Here is an 18,964-nt window from a genome sequence, read left to right as displayed (position 1 = left end):
GGAACTTTTCCCCAAACAAGGAACGTAAAAGTCGTACCAGCACCTTGTAGTCGGAAACCGACGAAGCTGACGGCTGTTCTTCCTCTACTGAGTCAGCCGGACTACTATGTTCTCCTTCCTCCCGAAGAGGCAAAGGAGATAGGACCTCTGGAGAGGGCGTGCGCCCCGCGGGTCTAGCCTTCAACAAAGGCTTCCGAGGAAGACTAACATCCGCCTCTTCAAAGCGACCGACCTTCTGTCGATCTTTAGAGCTCGAACCACGAAGAGCTTCCTGACCTCGCTGCGCGTCCAGAGAGGAAACTCTAAGTCTCTCTCGAGGAGCGTCCTTACGCTTGACGCTCAAGCGTCCAGCTTTCGCTTTCAAAGCGTCCTTCTGAGCGCTCTCAAAAGCCTTCTCCACAGGCAAAGCGTCAAACAAAGCCACCCGACGAGCGTCCTGCCGAGCGTCTTCAAACGCGTCCTCCAAGGCGTCCTGTCGAGCGTCCTCCAAGGCGTCCTGACGCGCGGGTGGAGACAGCGACGAACGAGGAGACAGAGAAGGAGACTGCCTCGTCCTCTTGACAGGCAGTCTAGCGTTCCTTAAATCCGCCGCTTAGGCTCAACTGCTGCTGGGCGAGTCTTCCGAGCCATTAAGGTCGACAATTGGTCTTGGAGCGACGCAAGAAAACTCTTCGTAGGTGAAGAACCGAGAGGAGGTGAAGGGCTGCGCCTGCGAGAAGACGAGGGGCGGGGGGACGCCTCCTTCCTTCTCACAGGAACAGCAACCTGCCTCTCCGAGGCGCGCGAGAAGCGCTTCTCAGCGTCGTCCTCGGACGACGTCCTACCTCTCTTCTGAGGAGGAAACGCGTCATACGACGCAGGCGACGACCGCAACGAGAGCGGAGAGAGGGGACGTAAAGCGTCCTCCCTAGGAAAAGTCCTTTTCAACGGACGTGAGTCACTCCGAGCGCTCCACCCCTTGCGCGGGGAGGGCGCCTCGGAGGACGAAAAACAGTCCTTTAGGATGCGAGCCTGAGCACGCTCCTTGGCAGCCTGGGAAGTAGCAACAGGTCCTGCCGAAGGGACGCCAGATCGGTGGGGAGCCCCCGTAACCCTCTTGCGGCTTTCGACATGCCCACTCCCTGAGGTCTGGGAGTCCGACAGAGTCTAGACCTAGAGGCATTATGGGGCCGATCTGACAGCCCCTCCCACAACACTAGGGGCACGATCACACACTTTAGTCGGAGCCGTTTTCAAGGGCCAACACTTTGGACTCTAGAGTGCGCAATGACTCTAGAATCAGAGCGGGATTACCTTCTCCAGACAGAACTAGGGCCCTCAGGCAACAACACAGGATTAGGTGAAGCAAATTCTACTGGTGTTAATATAGGCGAAATGTTACTTCCCTTACCTTTCGTAGAACCGCTTTTAGAGGAAGACCTCCTGATCCTATCGCGTTCTAGCTTACGCCGATAGGATTCATACACCTTCCATTCATACCTCATAGTCAAACTTTTGCATTCAATGCAACGATCAACTTAGCAAAAAAACAAACATGCCCCTTACACCCCACACCATTACATAACTGTGGGGGGGTTGGGGGTCTAACCGATGATTTCGGTACGCCTCCCACCTTGCAATCACTCCGCTCACACACAACTCTGGAAGCTCAACTTGAACTTGATCCCGACCATCACGTTCATACAAAAGCCAATCCAAAATCCAAAAACAGTCCACTATCGCGTTCTATGCCAATCCAAAACAATCCAGAGTCCAAAAGAACCAAAAGTCAATCCAAGATACTTATAAAGATGCGTGGTTAAATCCAAAATCCTGGGCCTGGGCGGAGGTCTGTAAACAGGTTGTTTACCGACCCGGCGGACAGAAAAAAATATTGAATAGAAAATGGGAATGGTTTCCTGATACTTCCGCCATCCCAGCGGCGGGAATGGGGTACTACCACCTTGGCCCCCGGCCAAATGCGTGTGGCCTCGAAGTTTTTGAAATTCTGTCTGGCCTTCGGAAGAATACAGCTATATTTATATATCTGCCAAAGTAAGTTTTCCATTGAACAAAAAATAAAGTTAACAAATAATAAAATAAAAGAATTAAAACAAATGCAAGGAGAATAGAATTAGGATAGTGCACTACTTCCTCTATTCCTTTTAATCTAAGGTTGGAAAACTTGGAGCAGTGTGCAGGTTTATTACAAAACTGTTTGACCTTTTCAGAAAATGTTTTTACATTAAAAAACCTATTGTAACTTATAACTAGCCAAAAATTCCAGTGGTCTGAAAGTCCAGATACAAAACAGGCTACTGAAAAGAGATAATTATTCTCCCGTAGCTGCTGTCTCAAGCAGCTTGTCTGCACCCTCAGCTACAAGAAATGGTGCCTAACAAGAAAAAAAAAAAAAAAAAAAAACCACAAAAAAAAAAAAAAAAAAAAAAAAAATCCTGTTAAAAATTTATATGAACACATCATTTCACAACATAACCTTTATTGTAATAAAGCATGAACTGCCATTTCACTGAGAAGACCAGAGCTACTAAAACCCCAGGCTTTTACACAAGACCTGCAGGGCCATTGCAAAGCACTACGAGAAGGAAGGACTTCTTCAAGAATCAGAAGCCATGTTTTCCCAAGACATGTAAGAAGTTACGCATGAAGCAGAAAGAAAACGCCGGGTGCAAAGAAACTCCTCCTAAGAGACCTCATTAATTGTAAAAATAGTCGAATGTCCACATTGTGCTTCAGACCCATCAGGGAAGGTCACAGATTGTGAGATCCCTACAATGACAGGGCTGCTCAAGAGTGATCAATGTAACAGAAGGCAAGGACTTAACCATAGTCAGCAAAGCTTGAGCTCAAAAGCTGAGAGTAAGTCATAATGGATAAGGAAGGAAAAGTTACAAAGCAGTTGGATTAGCTAAGCTGGGATCATCTACCCAGCAGAGACTGTGTGCCTAAGCCACTACTACCAAGGGACAGGAGGAGATGAATCATCTGTGAGTTCCCTAAGCATAATCTTTTAATATAGAAAACTGAGAATATACTATATTCTTGTAATTAATAAACACTATCTGTACATTCTTGAAACTAGAAAGCTTGTGATGTCTCCTTCAGACTTAAGTGTTTGGGATTCTGCAAGGTAAGTATGGATTGTTTGCTTGTATGGTGTTTTTACATTGCATGGAACCAGTGGTTATTCTGCAACGGGACCAACGGTTTTACGTGACTTCCGAACCACATCGAGAGTGAAATTCTATCACCAGAAATACACATCTCTCACTCCTCAACGGAATGGCCAAGAATCGAACTCACGACCACCGAGGTGGGACGCCAACACCATACCAACCACGCCACTGAGGCGCTTTCAAGGTAATTATGAAGGTTAGTACGCTTCAAGTAGGTTAGGTTTAGGTTTGGATTAAGCAGTTAGACTAGTTTTGTCTTGACTGAGGAGGAAGCAAAGTCGGATATAAGGCTAAAGCAGTCTGGGAGAAGCCAATGGTGGGTCGGTCTGGTTGATAAGTAGCAGCGTTGCCAGAAAAGGCTTCACGCTGAGGAGGAAAAGGTACAACTGGAGAAGACAATTACTTCCACTGGTTCCCTCTGCCTTTTGCTCATGCTTTTATTTCTATTTTATTTGATTGTGTTCATCACACTAGCAGACTTTTGCTTATGATCATTCCCCAAAGGGCCTGGTGCTAAACGTGGTGGCAATAGGGTCAAATACCGAATGGACGGCCTCTACCGTAGCGTGACCACCTTCCTGAAAAAGTCCTTTAACACGTCCTGTAACCCAGGATAGACATTAGTCAAGAGCCAGAGCTGTCGTCTGTTGAAGCATCACCTCGAGACCTCTACTACTAATTTCCTCTTGAAGTCAGTTTTCCCCTCCCAAGTCAACAAATCTAAGGCCACAAATTCTGATTCGTCGGGGGTGGGTGGCGGTGCTCACGGTAAGAGGCCAGGTAGCGATTCTCGGGAGGGTGGTCGTGCTACGGTAGAGGCCAGGTAGCCATTAGGTATTTTACCCTACAGCAAATATATTAACGGTTACCAAACCAGTTTTACCACAAAATGTTTTGGAGCAGCTTGGATTAAACCAGCGCTTTTCAATATCATGACGGCAAACTAGCCCGACCATGCCAGCCTAGCCTGGCCTGAATGGGCCAAAGTAACCTATACTAGGGTAAAACACCGCATGGACTGGCCCAACTCACCAACTATCATGGCTGGCCACCCTTTGAAAAAGTACTTTAAACGCGTCCTGACACTGGAGATGGTCATCAGTCACGAGTTGTTGGTGGTGAGAGAAGAAGCTCATGACCTCTACTCTTCTTTCGAGTAAGTATTTTCTCAAAGTTAGAAATTAAGGCCATATTTTAGAATTTAAACAGAGGGTAATGACAAGGGTAGCCAACACAGTGCAAACTTCACCAAAACTTTTCAAATTTTTACTTAAAACCCTAAATATTTTAGAAGATTGACTCCATCTCGATGTTTGCGGAGTTGCTTGTGTCAATAAACTTCCCTATTTCCTGTTGCTAGAATCTACAGCATTTTGATTTTTAAAACTGCCATGGAATAAAGTTCCCTTTTAATTGATTTCAGCCACCTAGGAACCTTCAAATCACAAAAGATTCAAGTTTTGGACTACTACTTATTCATTTACCATTCCTCAAGTGGTTCTTGCCAAAAACCTGATGATAAATTTCGTGAAACTGCAAATCGGTGGAGCGATGGATGACGGTTAATAAAATCACTGGGGAAAAAAAAAAAAAAAAAAGTAACACTTTTGGCTAAGAAAAAGTCCAACAGTAATTCATGGTGAACGGTAATAAAGTTACAACAAAAAATTCACAGTATGTCTTGGGGGTCATTGTCTTTATACGATATTTACAGTCTTTTGTTTAATGTTTTACGGTAATCCCCAATGGGCTTGCACTAAACGATCCCACTAATTTCAAAACTTGCTTATGGTGTACCTAACCAGAATGTAAAAGCATTAAATGTTCATTCTATTTGCCTATTTTTCCACAAATATTTAATGATAAAGCATAGATTTCAGTTTCTCATCAGAAAAGGTCGTACTTTGACTTTGACTCTTATGACCTTCAGTACTGAGCAATCTTATTGCGCTTGTATCGGTTTACGATAGGGGTTCTGTTCTTGAGTAGAGTCGTTAACCAAAAATCGTCGCCAAGAGGAACATCGTCAAAAACTGTCAAAAATCCTAAGAAAACCAGGGACTGCCTGTATGAGGCTGAGTTAGCAGAGAATGCAGAGGCACCCCATAGTTTCTTTAACCTGCCGTACTTCCGCAGCAATCAAAATACATCATGATGTGAATCGGCAATTCCATATTACAAGTGTTTTCATAAGTACTAATGACTTTAGTGTTTTGACATGTACAAATCCGGCTCTAAAGCCAATCATTGGGGTATTTTTTACCATTCCACACTTCACACACTGGAGAGAGGGACACTACAGATGCCTACAGTGCACCGTGTAAGATGCACTGACACCACAACCCCTAAGCCATGTAATTTCTTTAGTAAAAATAGTTAGTCTGATTTGTGTTTCTGCAATAAAACAAAAAAATACATTTTTCTGTTTATATTAATCTCAGAAAAACATAACTGAACGGCAGTTTTGACTAATAAAATATGGATGCATTTTTTATAGTTCAGTGTAGTTAGTGACATCACCTCTTTATATCGTCGTTAAAGGACAAGCCAAAACAAATGTATCAGCCACTTCAACAGGGTCTTAGACAGACCATCATCGAACTAGTTCATCATCAATTAAGACAAGCCTTCGCCTTTCCATTGCATTGCCGACGTCCCGGTGCATTGTGGGTGACTCTCCAGGACCACTTTCTCTCTCTCTCTCTTTCTCTGTCTTGCCATCTAGAAACCTGAAAACCAAATACATCCATTAGCATAATGTAACAATTTTGGATAGTGAAATAATGCAACCATTCATGAAATGAATATCAAAAACCTCTCGTCAAAATTATAGACACCCAATTCTAATGTTTACTAAAAATAGTCATTAAATTAATCAAAACACCTCATTAGGGTCAAATACCAAATGGCCATCTGGCCTCTACCATAGTGCAACCACCTTCCCAAAAGAAAACCGGAAATAATGGCCGTAGTTTGTGACTCAAGAGAAAAACTGACTTTGAGGAAAAAAGTAGAGGTCTTAAGACGTTCCTCTATGGTTTTTGGCAGCCAGATGGACGACAAGGTTAGAAACATTGGATTGTATCTACTTTAGAAATATCTGTAATTTTTCGGGGTAATTTGGTTGCAAAAAAGGGATAATATACATGAATTAAATTAACATTTTTAAATAACAAAGTAAAGTTGAACTAAATAACGAGTAAAGCAAACAATTTAGGGAATAAAACTTTGCAGTTTCGTCGTCTGCCGTTCGTAACTGTGTTTGTGGCGCGTGCGCTTAGGAACCAGGAACAGCAACTTGTTTAAAGTGCAATGTGGAGTGAACAGAGACCAAAATGTGTATAATAACAATCAAATGAGCACTGTGGAGTTTCAGTTGTGATGGCAGTAAGGATAAAAACCACCGATTACAAGGTAAGAATGAATTCAGTTCGAACCATGACCCCGGGAATAAAAAGTTTCATACTTTCAGTAATATAGGCAACAAAATGTTGTTTTACTGTGCCGATTACAACTGCAACAATGGGGGGTTGAGTAAGATCAATAAACGTTACATATATACGCTAACATTGTTCAAATGATTGCGGAAGGCTGGGAAAGATGATTTTCGTCACTGATCAGAACCTGTACATCCCACGGTAGCCGCCATATTGGATTTCAAAACTGCCTTGAAAACATATTTTACGAAGAGCGTCACATGCTTACTTCAGTTCGTATGGGGCTTTCATAGGGTAGAATATCACGACAGGCCAACCCTCATCACGGTGGACGGGTCTTATTCACTCGATATTTAATTGGTGAAACATGAATACAATTGCAACTCTAAGCATACCATTTAAAAGACTGAAGTTTCGTCAACATATTGTGATATATGAAAGCCCCATACGAACTAAAATAAGCATGTGAGCTCTTCGTAAAATTGTGTTTCAAGGCAGTTTTGAAATCCAATATGGCGGCTACGTTTGCATGGACGGTTCTCATCAGTGACGGCCACATCTCACAGCCTTCCCAGCACTCATTTGAACAATGTTAGCGTATGTATGTAACGTTTATTGATCTTACTCAAGATTGCAGTTGTAATCAGCACAATAAAAATGATATTGTTATGTTACAATAAAGTTTCATACATACTTACCTGGCAGATATATACATAGCTAAGACTCCGTCGTCCCCGACAGAAATTCAAATTTCGCGCCACTCGCTACAGGTAGGTCAGGTGATCTACCGGCCTGCCCTGGGCGGCAGGACTAGGAACCATCCCCGTCTATCATATTTTCTCTCTTCCACCTGTCTCCTGCGGGGGAGGCTGGGTGGGCCTTTAATTGTATATATCTGCCAGGTAAGTATGTATGAAACTTTATTGTAACATAACAATATCATTTTCATACAATCAACTTACCTGTCAGATATATACATAGCTGATTGGCACCTTTCGGTGGAGGGTAAGAGACAGCTACTATATGGAATAGACAGGTAAACAACATATGTTGTAGGTATAAAACCGAAAAACCTTGGTTTCCCTACCTGCTAGGTGGTAGACTTCGTGGGTTTTGGGGGGGGGGGGTTTGCCCTGTAGTCTGCATTCACCCTCAACGAAACTTTAGCGAAGGATTAGTGGAATCTTAATGGCCAAGAGTTCTTCCTTGTGGGTCTGCCGATGGGGTCTTATCCACTTACTCGGCAGAGCCTAAAAGGACTTTGTCAATGGGTGCTGATCCACTTATATGACAATACACCTTATGAAGGAGCACACAACCAATCCCGACCACCTGATCCTAACCATATGTTAGAACTAAGGATTGTTACGAGTTATCCCCGAACTCGTCACAACAACCGTAACTCAAAACACTACGCACATACATAATTTTCAAAAAAAAATTATACCCAACTAATTGGATATGACAAGATTCTCTTACTGAACAAACATAGACGGCCGCCCCGGTGCGAGCCTAAGTCCTCCATTGTTCGAAGAGACTCTCGCCATATCCAAAAAGAAGAACAGTCTATATATTTAAGGATTGGTGTCGGCTCCCGTACCCAGAATCGTATCTGCCGATACGATAGGAACCTAGAGAAAAACACTTCTCATACGTCACACGCACGTCTTTCAAGTAATGAGATGCAAATACTGAGTTGCATCTCCAATATGTCTATCTATGATGTTTTTAAGCGACATATTCTTATAAAACGAGAGAGACGTCGCAACCGCTCTTACTTCATGAGCTTTTACTCTCAGTAGTTGTAACTGTTCGTCAGGACAGACATTATGGAGCGTCCGTAATGACGTTTCTTACAAAGAACGCCAGAGCATTCTGGACATCAGTCTTGTGGGGTCTTTTACCGCGCACCAAAGACCTTGTCTAGCCAGCTCCCAACTGACGCTTTCTCTGAAGGTAGAACTTCAGCGCTCTAACAGGGCATAGAGACCTCTCTGCTTCTCTGCCTACGAGACTCGACATTCCTTTGACTTCGAATGACTTAGGCCAGGGATCGTGGGATCTCGTTTTCGCTAAAAACAGGGTCTTAAACGAGCAAATAGCGAGTCTCCCTTGAATCCTACTTTATCCTGCAGAGCTTGTAATTCACTAATTCTCTTTGCCGTAAGCTAAAGATAATAGAAATAGGCATTTTCTAGTTATGTCTCTAAACGATGCCCAGATGAGGAGGTTCGAATCTATCCGATGACAGATATTTGAGATCTCTCAGGTTCCAGTTCGGAGGTACTGGTTTCCTTAGACTTTGAAAGTCCTCAAAAGATCTTATGAGATCGTGGAGATCTTTGTTATTTGCCAGATCTAATCCTCTGTTCCTGAATACAGCCGAGAGCATACTTCTGTATCCCGTTATTGTGGATACGGCTAGATGAGATTTTACTCTCAGGAATAGCAAGAAATCAGCAATTTCCGCTATAGAGGTAGAGGAGAGGACAAACTTCTTGGATCTACACCACCTTCTAAATACCTCCCACTTCGACTGGTATACTTTCGTAGTGGAGGTTCTGCGTGCTCTCGCGATCGCGCTTGCCACTTCGCAGAGAAAAGCCTCTCGCTCTGACAAGTCTTTCGATAGTCGAAAGGCAGTCAGAGCGAGAGCGGGGAGGTTTTGATGGTACTCTTGAAGTGTGGTTGTCTGAGAAGATCCGTCCTTTCTGGTAGGGGATACTTGGAAAGTCTACGATACACTCTAACACTCCGTGAAACCATTCCTGGGCCGGCCAAAAGGGGGCTATTAACGTCATCCTCGTCTCCTTTGACGCCGCAAACTTTTCATTACTAACCCACCCCAGGATTTTGAATGGGGGAAAAGCATAAACGGTTTCTACTCGAGACCAGTTTAGCCAGGAAGGCGTCCACCATAATTTGCTTCTTGGATCTTCCACGACCGAGCAAAAACACGGGAGCCTTTTGAAATGAATGTTGCGAAGCGATCCTGAGGAGTTCCCCACAGAGACCAGAGATCGAGACACACTTCCTCGTGTAGTGTCCATTCTGTATGAAGGACCTGGTTCCTCCTGCTGAGCCTGTCCGCCCTCACATTCCTTACTCCCTGTACGAACCTTGTCAGCAGGGAGATGTTCCTGTGAGACGTTCCAAAGTAAATAGATCCTCTCGATGAGTCTCGTAAAGGTCCGAGGAGTGCGTCCTCCCTATTTCCGAATGTAGGCAAGTGCGGTGGTTGTTGTCCACGTTTACTTGCACTACCTTGTTTGACACCACGCGGTTCCAGGCTCTTCAAGGCCAGATGTACGGCGAAGAGCTCTTTGCAGTGTTTATGTGCCAAGACACCTGTGCTGGTTCCCAGGTGCCTGACACTTCCTCTGAGCCTAATGTCGCTCCCCAACCTCTCTCCGACGCGTCGGAGAACAACACTAGGTCTGGGTTCTGTGTTCTTAGAGAGATCCCATCGTTCTCTTCCAGAGGGAGCAACCACCACTGTAGGTGCGACTTTATCTCCACTGGAATGGGAAAAACGTCCGACAGTTGTCGGTTTTCCAGCTCCAAGACCTCTTGAGGAAGAATTGAAGAGGACGTACATGCAGTCCTTCCTAGCGGGACGTAATTGTTGTAGCGAGGAAAGCGTCCCCAGAAGGCTCAACCATTCCCCGCTGACGTTTGTTGCTTCTCTAAGAAGAGAGAGACTATTCGCAAACCTTTTGCGATTCTCTCTTGCGAAGGAAAAACTCGAAAACCCCGAGAATCCATCCGAATCCCCAGATAGACTAGGTCTTGTCTGGGGGTCAGCTGAGACTTCTCGAGGTTCACAAGCAATCCCAACGCTTTGATTAAATCGAGAGTTAACTTTAGGTCCTCCAAGCACTGTCCTCTCCGATCTGGCCCTGATGAGCCAGTCGTCCAGATACATCGAGACATTCACTCCTTTGAGGTGAAGAAACCTCGCCACATTCTTCATCAGGCTTGTGAAGACCTGAGGAGCTGTGGACAGGCCGAAACACAAGGCTCTGAACTGAAAGAGATCCTTCCCCCCCCGTCATGAAACGGAGGTACTTCTTCGATGAAGGGTGGATCGGGACGTGAAAGTAGGCGTCCTGGAGATCTAAAGACACCATCCAATCTCCCTGACGTAATGACGCCATGACTGAAGCAGAAGTCTCCATGGAGAACTTCTCCTTCTGAACAAAATTTGTTCAGAGAGCTGACGTCCAGTACTGGTCTCCAGCCTCCCACCGAGGCTTTCGCCACCAGAAAAAGGCGATTGTAAAAACTACGGGGGAGTTGATCCGTACCAATTCTATCGCTCTCTTGTCCCACATTTGCTCCACCATCGATCGAATGAGAGTATCCCTCAGCACAGGATCCTTGTATTTGGTGGCTGATAGTTCCCTGGTATTGACGTTTAAGGGAGGAGTCATGTTCAGGAAAGGATACGATATCCCATTCCTTAAGATCGCCAAAAGATGACGGTCGTCTGCATTTATCAGTGTCCAGGCTTCCACAAATCCCAGGAGCCTGGCACCTACTGGTGCGTTGGAGGAGAGAATCTTCATTTTCCTTTCTTAAAGGGACGAAAAGCAGATCTACCTCTTTTCTCTGGAGCCTTCCTCCTTGTGGAAGGTCTGGAGGTCGGAACACTCGAAAGGGCTGCACCGTTGTACTGGGTCCTTTCTTGTCCGATGCAGAAACAGGTTTCTTCTTTCTTGCTGACTGCGTCAGCAGATCCTGAGTTGCCTTCTCAGTTAAAGAATGCGCAATGTCCTTTACTAACTGAGAAGGGAACAAAAAGTCAGATAGAGGCGCATATAGAAGTGCTGCTCTCTGAGCATGTGAGACTGCCTTAGTTAAGAAGGCGCCATATACAGTCCTTTTCTTTAAAAGACCTGCTCCAAACAAAGAGGTTATTTCAAAAGATCCATCTGTACCGCCTTGTCAATACAAGACAATATGCATAATAGGGCTTCAGGTTCGATTCCTTCCGAATCATGTGCTTTCTTGGACATCACCCCAAGGGACCAATCTAAGAAGTTAAAAACTTCCAATACACGAAAGAGTCCCTTGAGGAGATGATCCAGTTCGAAATACTCCATGTAATCCGTGCAGAATGAGACTTGGACGCCTTGAAGCGTCAACCAAAGTCGAAAAATCTGTTTCGGTTGTAGAAGGGAGAGCAATACCCATATTCTCTCCGTCTGATACCAAACGCCTCTTTTCCCAGCCAATCTTGCTGGAGGCATACAGAAGACTGTCCTTACTAAGTCTTTCTTAGACTTCATCCAAGAGTCTAAGGAATGTAAAGCTCTTTTCATCGATATGGTAGGTTTCATTTTGAGAAAAAGACGAAGGCTTCTTCGTCTTAGTACTGGAAAAGAAAAGCGAGCGCGGAGAAGGAGGAGCGGCAGGAGTCAACTCGTCTCCGTACTCCTCCATAGTAGGGTAGTCAACACCTTATAGTTAGAGAGACCTTCCCTTCCACTATATTCGTCATCCGAGTTTTTCCTCTAACTCGGGATCCACAATGCTTCTCCGCTCTCCTTTCCGAACGTTCGTCTTCTTGAGGAGACAAACTCCTAATAGGAGAGGGGCTAAGGGAATGATACTCCTTCCTCTTTCCCGCTCTATAGTCTTTGAAGGCGTCATAGGCTTCGGCTTCTCTAGAATTTTAGAAGACGCTTCCCGCTTACATGACCGCTTCCCGTTCGCCTCCAAGCGTCATGGATGACGTCTTTTGCTGACGTCTCGATGACGCTTTCGCGCCTGGAAGACGCTCCGCTCTCCAAAGGCGTCCTACTTGGCGTCATAATATTGGACGGAGCGTCATGTCTATGTTCCTTTTCCAATGACGCTTCGCGTCTAAAAGACGTCTTACGTCTCTCTGGCGTTACGACATCTCTCGTAAGCTCCTGTTCTCGCTCCTCTAACTAGGACGTTTCTGTAGACGTTTTTTAGCCATTTATTCCCGTCTGTATGACGCTTCCGTTCGTAACAGGTGAGAGAGGACGAGACTTTCTTAATTGGAAGCGTCACGTCCTTCCGACGTGGCGCTAAAAACTCCCACTAGAGATGACAGTTGCTCTTGAACTGCCATGATGATCTTTCTTGACGCTTCTCCCACGTCCAGTGCATGACGTCTTTCGTCATCACTCGGGGAGAAAATGAAGGAAAGGGAAGAAGGAAAGGGTACTTCCGCGTACACTTCAGGTGACGCTGACGCCCCCTTCGCTTTCTTGCTAGATGACGGAGCGTCATCTGAGAAACGCTCTGGACTAGAATCTATGTCAGGCTTCATATGACGCTTCAGCGGTCTTGACAAGTTCGATTCCTTCCACCCTCGTTTAGGGTGAGGAGAGGGAGGGATGACGAGAAAACACTCGCGAATGACGCTTTTTCTAAAGCGCCCTTGAGCCGCCTGCCACGAAGCAGAGCTAGCTGAAGGGACGTCTGACCGTTGGGGATCCCCCACAACCTCCTTAAGGCTTTCGACTTTCCTTCTCCTCTGGGCTTGTGAGCTTGGAAGAGGTCTAGGCCTGGGAGCGTCGCAGGGACGATCAAACGCCCCCTCCACAACACTGGGAGAACTCACTTCACAGTAATGTTCACTTTCACTAGCCTTACCTTTGAAGTCCGCCATCTTGGACTTCATATCTCTAATTGTAGCTTTCAGATTGGCGATTTCCGATGCCGAATCCGAAAAAGCACTCTGAGAATGAGATACATAGGGAGAATCTACATCAGTAGGATTAGAATTATCAGTGAAAGGCTCAATAGGCCTTGAACTCACACCTTTCAATCGTCTAATTCTATCCCTCTCTAACTTCTTCAAATAAGAAGTCAAAGTCCTTCCACTCTTCTGCATTCAATCCCTCGCATTCCTTACAAGTATTAAAAGCAGAACACTGAAACCCCCTACATTTACGGCATACAGTGTGAGGATCAACCGAAGCTTTCGGTATCCTCACCCTGCAGCCTACATTCACACACATTCTCACACTCACATTAGATGTCAGACATACTGAGAAAATTCCAAAAGAGTTATTCCAAAAACAGTCCACAGTAGCGAATGCCAAAACACGATCCAAATACGTCACCAAAAAGCCGAAAAAAACGTTGATCAAAGGTTTGAAAAATGAATCTAAGTCAGGAGGTAATAACAACAATGTTGATACCACCGGCGACAGAGAAAATATGATAGAAAACGGGGATGGTTCCTAGTCCTGCCGCCCAGGGCAGGCCGGTAGATCACCTGACCTACCTGTAGCGAGTGGCGCGAAATTTGAATTTCTGTCGGGGACGACGGAGTCTTAGCTATGTATATATCTGACAGGTAAGTTGATTGTATGAAACAACATTTTGTTGCCTATATTAGTGAAAGTATGAAACTTGTTATTCCCGGGGTTATGGTTTGAACTGAATTCATTCTTACCTTGTAATCGGCGGTTTTTATCCTTACTGCCATCACAACTGAAACTCACAGTGCTTATTTGATTGTTATATACACATTTTGGTCTCAGTTCACTCCACATTGCACTTTAAACCCGTTGCTGTTCCTGGTTTCTAAGAGCGCGCGCCATAAACACAATTACGAACAGCAGACGACGACAGACGACGAAACTGCAAAGTTTTATTCCCTAAACTGTTTACTTTACTCGTTATTTAGTTTAAATTTACTTTGTTATTTAAAAATTTTGATTTAATTCATGTATATTTTCCCTTTTTTGCAACCAAATTACCCCGAAAAATTACAGATATTTCTAAAGTAGATAAAATGACAATTTGTCCAAAAATGACAATTTGTCCAAAATTGCATTTTTCCTAACTATACAAACCTGAGGTCCTTTTACAATAGGAAGGTACTAGCGGCAGCTGGATAGGTCGTAAGCTTTCGAACAAGGGGTTCGGTAGTTAACTGCTTGTCCGACAGGCGCGCGCGCGCGACTGGGAGGTAAACAAATCACTTTTGCTTTTGGCCCAAGCAAAAACTGCAGAGTGAGGGGTGGCATGAGGTGGGGCTATGTGTAAAAGGACCTCAGGTTTGTATAGTTAGGAAAAATGCAATTTTGGACAAATTGTCATTTGTTCCGACACGGCATACAAACCTTCGGTCCTTTTACAATAGGAAGACTCACTTCTTGGTGGGTGGAATCTGAGTCTTTTGTGAACAGACTGGTGTTCGCCCAACCTTGGAAGCCTCCCTGGTCGTAAGAGCGAGGGAGGGATCCAAGCCTCTGTCCGATTGATCGGGGTGTGCACCGCAGGATCAATGGTCAGACCTCTGACCGAGTACTAAGAGAGGGGCAATGCGCATCTCTTCGTACCAGCAAAGTAAGAACTTGTTCCTAGTACAGGAGCAAGTTAAAGTCATGGTTTTGACTCTTGTAGGCATCCACTTCCCCCCCTTGTAGAAGGAAGTGGTGGATATTCTGCTCCCATCCCTCGTGCAAGGGGATAGGATGGGCTCTGTCGTATAGCTCACCGGCATCTCGTCCTTATCCAGCAGGGTGATGACCGTATCCCTCTACCCACAGGTAGAGAGGAAGAAAAGATAGAAAGAGAAGCCAGTCACTTCCTCATCACTATCTATTCATACAGTCACACCAGGACTCGATGCTGTTCAGCCTGCTAGGGTCTGGGTTCGCTAGACGACGTATTGAGCAGCCACCACGGGTCCTAAGAAACCGATCCAAGGACCTATGGGCAATATCCAAGAGGTATAAGGAGAAGTTGCCGGTGGTCTGGTTGTACCAGACCACTGCCTTCCATACCTGCGCCACGGAGAAGTTCTTACGAAACGCCGACGAGGGGCCAATACTTCTAACTTCGTGAGTTCTCGGACGGGACGTACGGATGTCGTCACTACCATCAGCCTCATACGCCCTCCTGAAGACCTCACGCAGCCAGGACGAAAGAGTGTCTTGATACTTCTTTCTTGTTGACCCCATTGCTAACGAAGAGGCGTCGACACTCAGGCCCGAGGTGTCGAGTTCTCTTCAGATAGCGCCGTAGCGTCCTCCCAGGACAAAGCAGCATCTCATCCACATCATTTCTGCATGACGTTCCCGTACTCTCTTCGCCGATGCCAGGTCCACAGCAAGACGAGGTTCATTCGAGTTCCCTGGTTTGGCAAGACCTTTGGAAGCTGCTACTAAGCAAGGAGATCTCGAACGAGTTCGAGATGTCCAATCCCGTCAGTTTCAGGAGGAGCGACAAGGCGGCTCTGTATCCTTTGACTGTGGGAACTTAGAGGAGCTTCCTCGGCGAAGAAAAACGAGGAAATCCGCTACCTGCTGAAGAGTGGCTCTGAGAGGAGATGGGCCCCGTCTACGACACCAACCACCGAAGACGGCCGACTTCCCCTGGTACACAGCTGCAGATGGACTGGACGGACGTTTCCAGCCATCTCTGTTGTTGCGCAACGAAAAAAGCTTCTCGTTCGCAAGAGAAGGTGGATAACAGCCAGCCGTGAAGACGTAGGGACTGGACTGCTCGGTGGTACCGCTCGACGTGTGGCTGGGCGGAAGGAAGGTTTGTGCCAATAGGGAATCTCTCTCGGTTCTCTTACGAGAAGAGCCAGCAGGTCCGGATACCAAATGGCCTGTGGCCATTTGGAAGCCATCAGGATCATCCTGAGATTCGGGATGACCAGTGCTCGACTGATCACCTTGCGAATCAGCTGAACGGGGAAAGGCATAGGCGAAGAGGTTGTCCCACGGGTGTTGAATAGCGTCCTCTGCAGCTGCCCCTGGATCCGGCACGGCGAGAAGAAAACACCTGGAGCTTCCTGTTGTGCCGGATGGCGAACAGATCCTCGACTGGTCACCCCGACAGGTCGAAGAGCCTTTTCCGCCACGTCCTGGTGTAGAGACCGTTCTGTCCTTATCACCTGATCCCGACGGCTGAGCGTGGTCTGCTACTACATTCCTTCCGTGGAATGTAGCGTGCCGACAGCTCTATTGAGTGTGCCTCGGGCCCCCACTCGTGCACCTGCCGAGTCAACTGATACAACGGGAGAGACACTAGGCCCCCCCTTTTTTGTTGTTGACGTAAGCCACCACCGTGGTGTTGTCGTACATCAACACCACTGAGTGTCACATCAGCGGTCCTGGAACTCTTGGAGAGCAAGGAACGCTGCCTTTAGTTCCAGTACATTGATGTGAAGGTGCTTGTCGTTCTCGTACCACACTCCTGAAGTCCGCAACTCTTCCAGGTGTGCGCCCCATCCCTCGGTCGATGCGTCTGAGAGCAGCTGCATGTCCGGGGGGAGAGTGCGCGGAGGCACTCCTCTTGAGGGGTTCCTGTCGTCCAGTCACCTGGCTAGGTCCTGCCTCACCTCCTGTGTCAGTGACCATGGAAGGCTTGGGGGATCCGTCGCCTGTGACCAACTCTCCTTTGGTCTCCCTGAAGAGACCGCAGGTGAAGACGCCCGTTAGGGACTGGCTTCCCGAGTGACGACAGGTGTCCGATCACGACTTGCCATTGCTGAGCTACCTGTTCCTGCCGAGACAGGAACTGGTTGGCCGCCTCCCTGAATCTGCTACCGTGTCGATCAGCATACCCAGGTACTTCATCCTCTGCTTGTGCTCGAGATCAGACTTTTCGAAGTTCAGAACGATCCCCAGATCGCGACAGAACTCGAGCAGTCGATCCCTGTCCTGTAGCAACTGCGAGCGGTAGCTCGCCAGGACTAACCAATCGTCGAGATACCCCATCAGACATATCCCGTGCGAATGGGCACAAGCAGACACCAGAGTGAACACTTGCGTGAACACCTGTGGGGCGGTTGAAAGACCGAAGCAACGTGGCCTGAGCTGGTACACCGTCCCGTCGAGGATGAAGCGGAGGTACTTTCCGAAGGACTGATGAATGGGTATTTGTAGATACGCATCCTTCAAGTCCACTGAAAGCATGAAATCGTTCTCCCTGATAGAGTCGAGCACTGAGTGTGCCGTCTCCATCGTGAACCGGGTCTGGCGAACCAACCGGTTCGGGGGAGAGAGATCTATCACTGGGCGCCAACCTGTCGTAGACTTTTCCACCAGGAAGAGTCGGCTGTAACGCCCGGTGACTGATCCGTACCGATTTCTACAGTTCTCTTGCTCAGCATGGTCTTGATCTCCTGTCTCAATGCTACGTACTTCGATGCCCCTGGAACGTACGCCTGCTGATGGGCCGGGTCCCAATGGCTGGCCAGGCACCCCCCCACTTCCGGCAGCAGGTGAGGGGGAATGCCGTCCTTCCACTGTGAACGTCGTCTGGTTGGGGCTGATCGAGACCTGACAGGAGAGAGCCGATACCGCTCCGACTCATTCCAGTCCTCGTCGAGGTCGAAACCTCAGGAGGACCGAAGGGATATATAACTACGATGTCCGAAGACACGTAGAAACGCCTCTGTCGCAGTAGAGGAGGCGAAGGAGCTTGTTCGACCGTCCCGAACCGAGGGAGCCTTCTTGTCCGGAGACGAGAGACTACCTGGCTCAACACAGTCGGCAAGCTCCGATCGCGGCCGACCCACCGTCGATTTGGGTTCCCTCTCGGGCCCCAAAACGACTGGAGCCGAGACGTGGCTCTGCTGGTGGGAGCGGCGATCCTTCCCCGAGGTCATTGTGCTGACGATTCAGCGCCGAACCTCGGCAAAAGTTCCTCTGGATCTCGGAAGTCACGGCATCTTGCAGAGTGGGACCGTTAAGCCCTTCGAACAAGAGCATATTCCGAGAACCTTCCTCCTAAGAAGGGGGAACAGCGACAGCCCTCTCGGTCTTCCCCATCCACTGCGCATAACGTACTGGCCGGTTCAAGAACCGTGCCTGGCACGTAGGGCGTCGTGGTGGGATCATGATGGGCGCACCCTTCACGATCACTCCTCCGTAACTCGCTCCTCCCGGTGTAACCCGAGGAGGTTGAAGGTACGGTAGAGGCAGACCTGACGCTCCCTCGTCGCTCGCTGGCAGAACCAGCAGGCTTGGAGGGCTGCAGGCGATCGTCAACCCGCGGTGACGATCGAGCTGCAGGCCTGGTCGAACCGTCTCGCTGTGGAGAACGGCTGGACTGAGCACAGCGGCCCCGATCTCGAGTGTCAGAAGAGCTGGTGCTGGTTGCCGTACCCGATCGCTCTCTGTGAGAGCGACGGTCAGGCGACCTGCAGGCTCCACTGTCGCAGTGAGACCGGTGCTTGTCCTCACGGCACGTCACGTCGCTGGTTCCAGCCGTGGCTGGCACCGGCGAACGGGAGGACCTCTTCCCAGCCTCAGCCCGTGGTCGGTCGTGGACCGTCACGTCCCCGGGTAGCCAGCTGTTCACCGCGAGAGTGAGAGCTGGTCTGGTGAGAGTCGCATGAGCGGC

At 47.5% G+C, this 18,964-nt stretch overlaps 1 protein-coding gene across 9 annotated transcripts in view; it reads right to left on the bottom strand.

The window, feature by feature from the left end:
* LOC135200990 (uncharacterized) overlaps positions 1-18,964 on the bottom strand; it is a 51,851-nt gene that overhangs the window by 12,723 nt on the left and 20,164 nt on the right. For 6 of the 9 annotated variants that reach the window (XR_010311426.1, XR_010311425.1, XR_010311423.1 and 3 more), the window contains exon 2: positions 5,810-5,905. The exons of 2 other annotated variants lie outside the window; for them this stretch is intronic. The gene's annotated coding sequence lies outside the window, so the exon portion shown is untranslated. Of the gene's footprint in view, positions 1-5,696; positions 5,716-5,809; positions 5,906-18,964 lie in introns of those variants that run through there. One more of the 9 variants, XM_064229789.1, reaches the window with a different exon arrangement.

The sequence above is a fragment of the Macrobrachium nipponense genome, chromosome 27 (genome assembly GCF_015104395.2).
Source record: "Macrobrachium nipponense isolate FS-2020 chromosome 27, ASM1510439v2, whole genome shotgun sequence".
NCBI lineage: Eukaryota > Metazoa > Arthropoda > Malacostraca > Decapoda > Palaemonidae > Macrobrachium > Macrobrachium nipponense.
The sequence above is the reverse complement of the archived record's forward strand: the minus strand, read 5'-3'. Positions and strand labels throughout refer to the sequence as shown.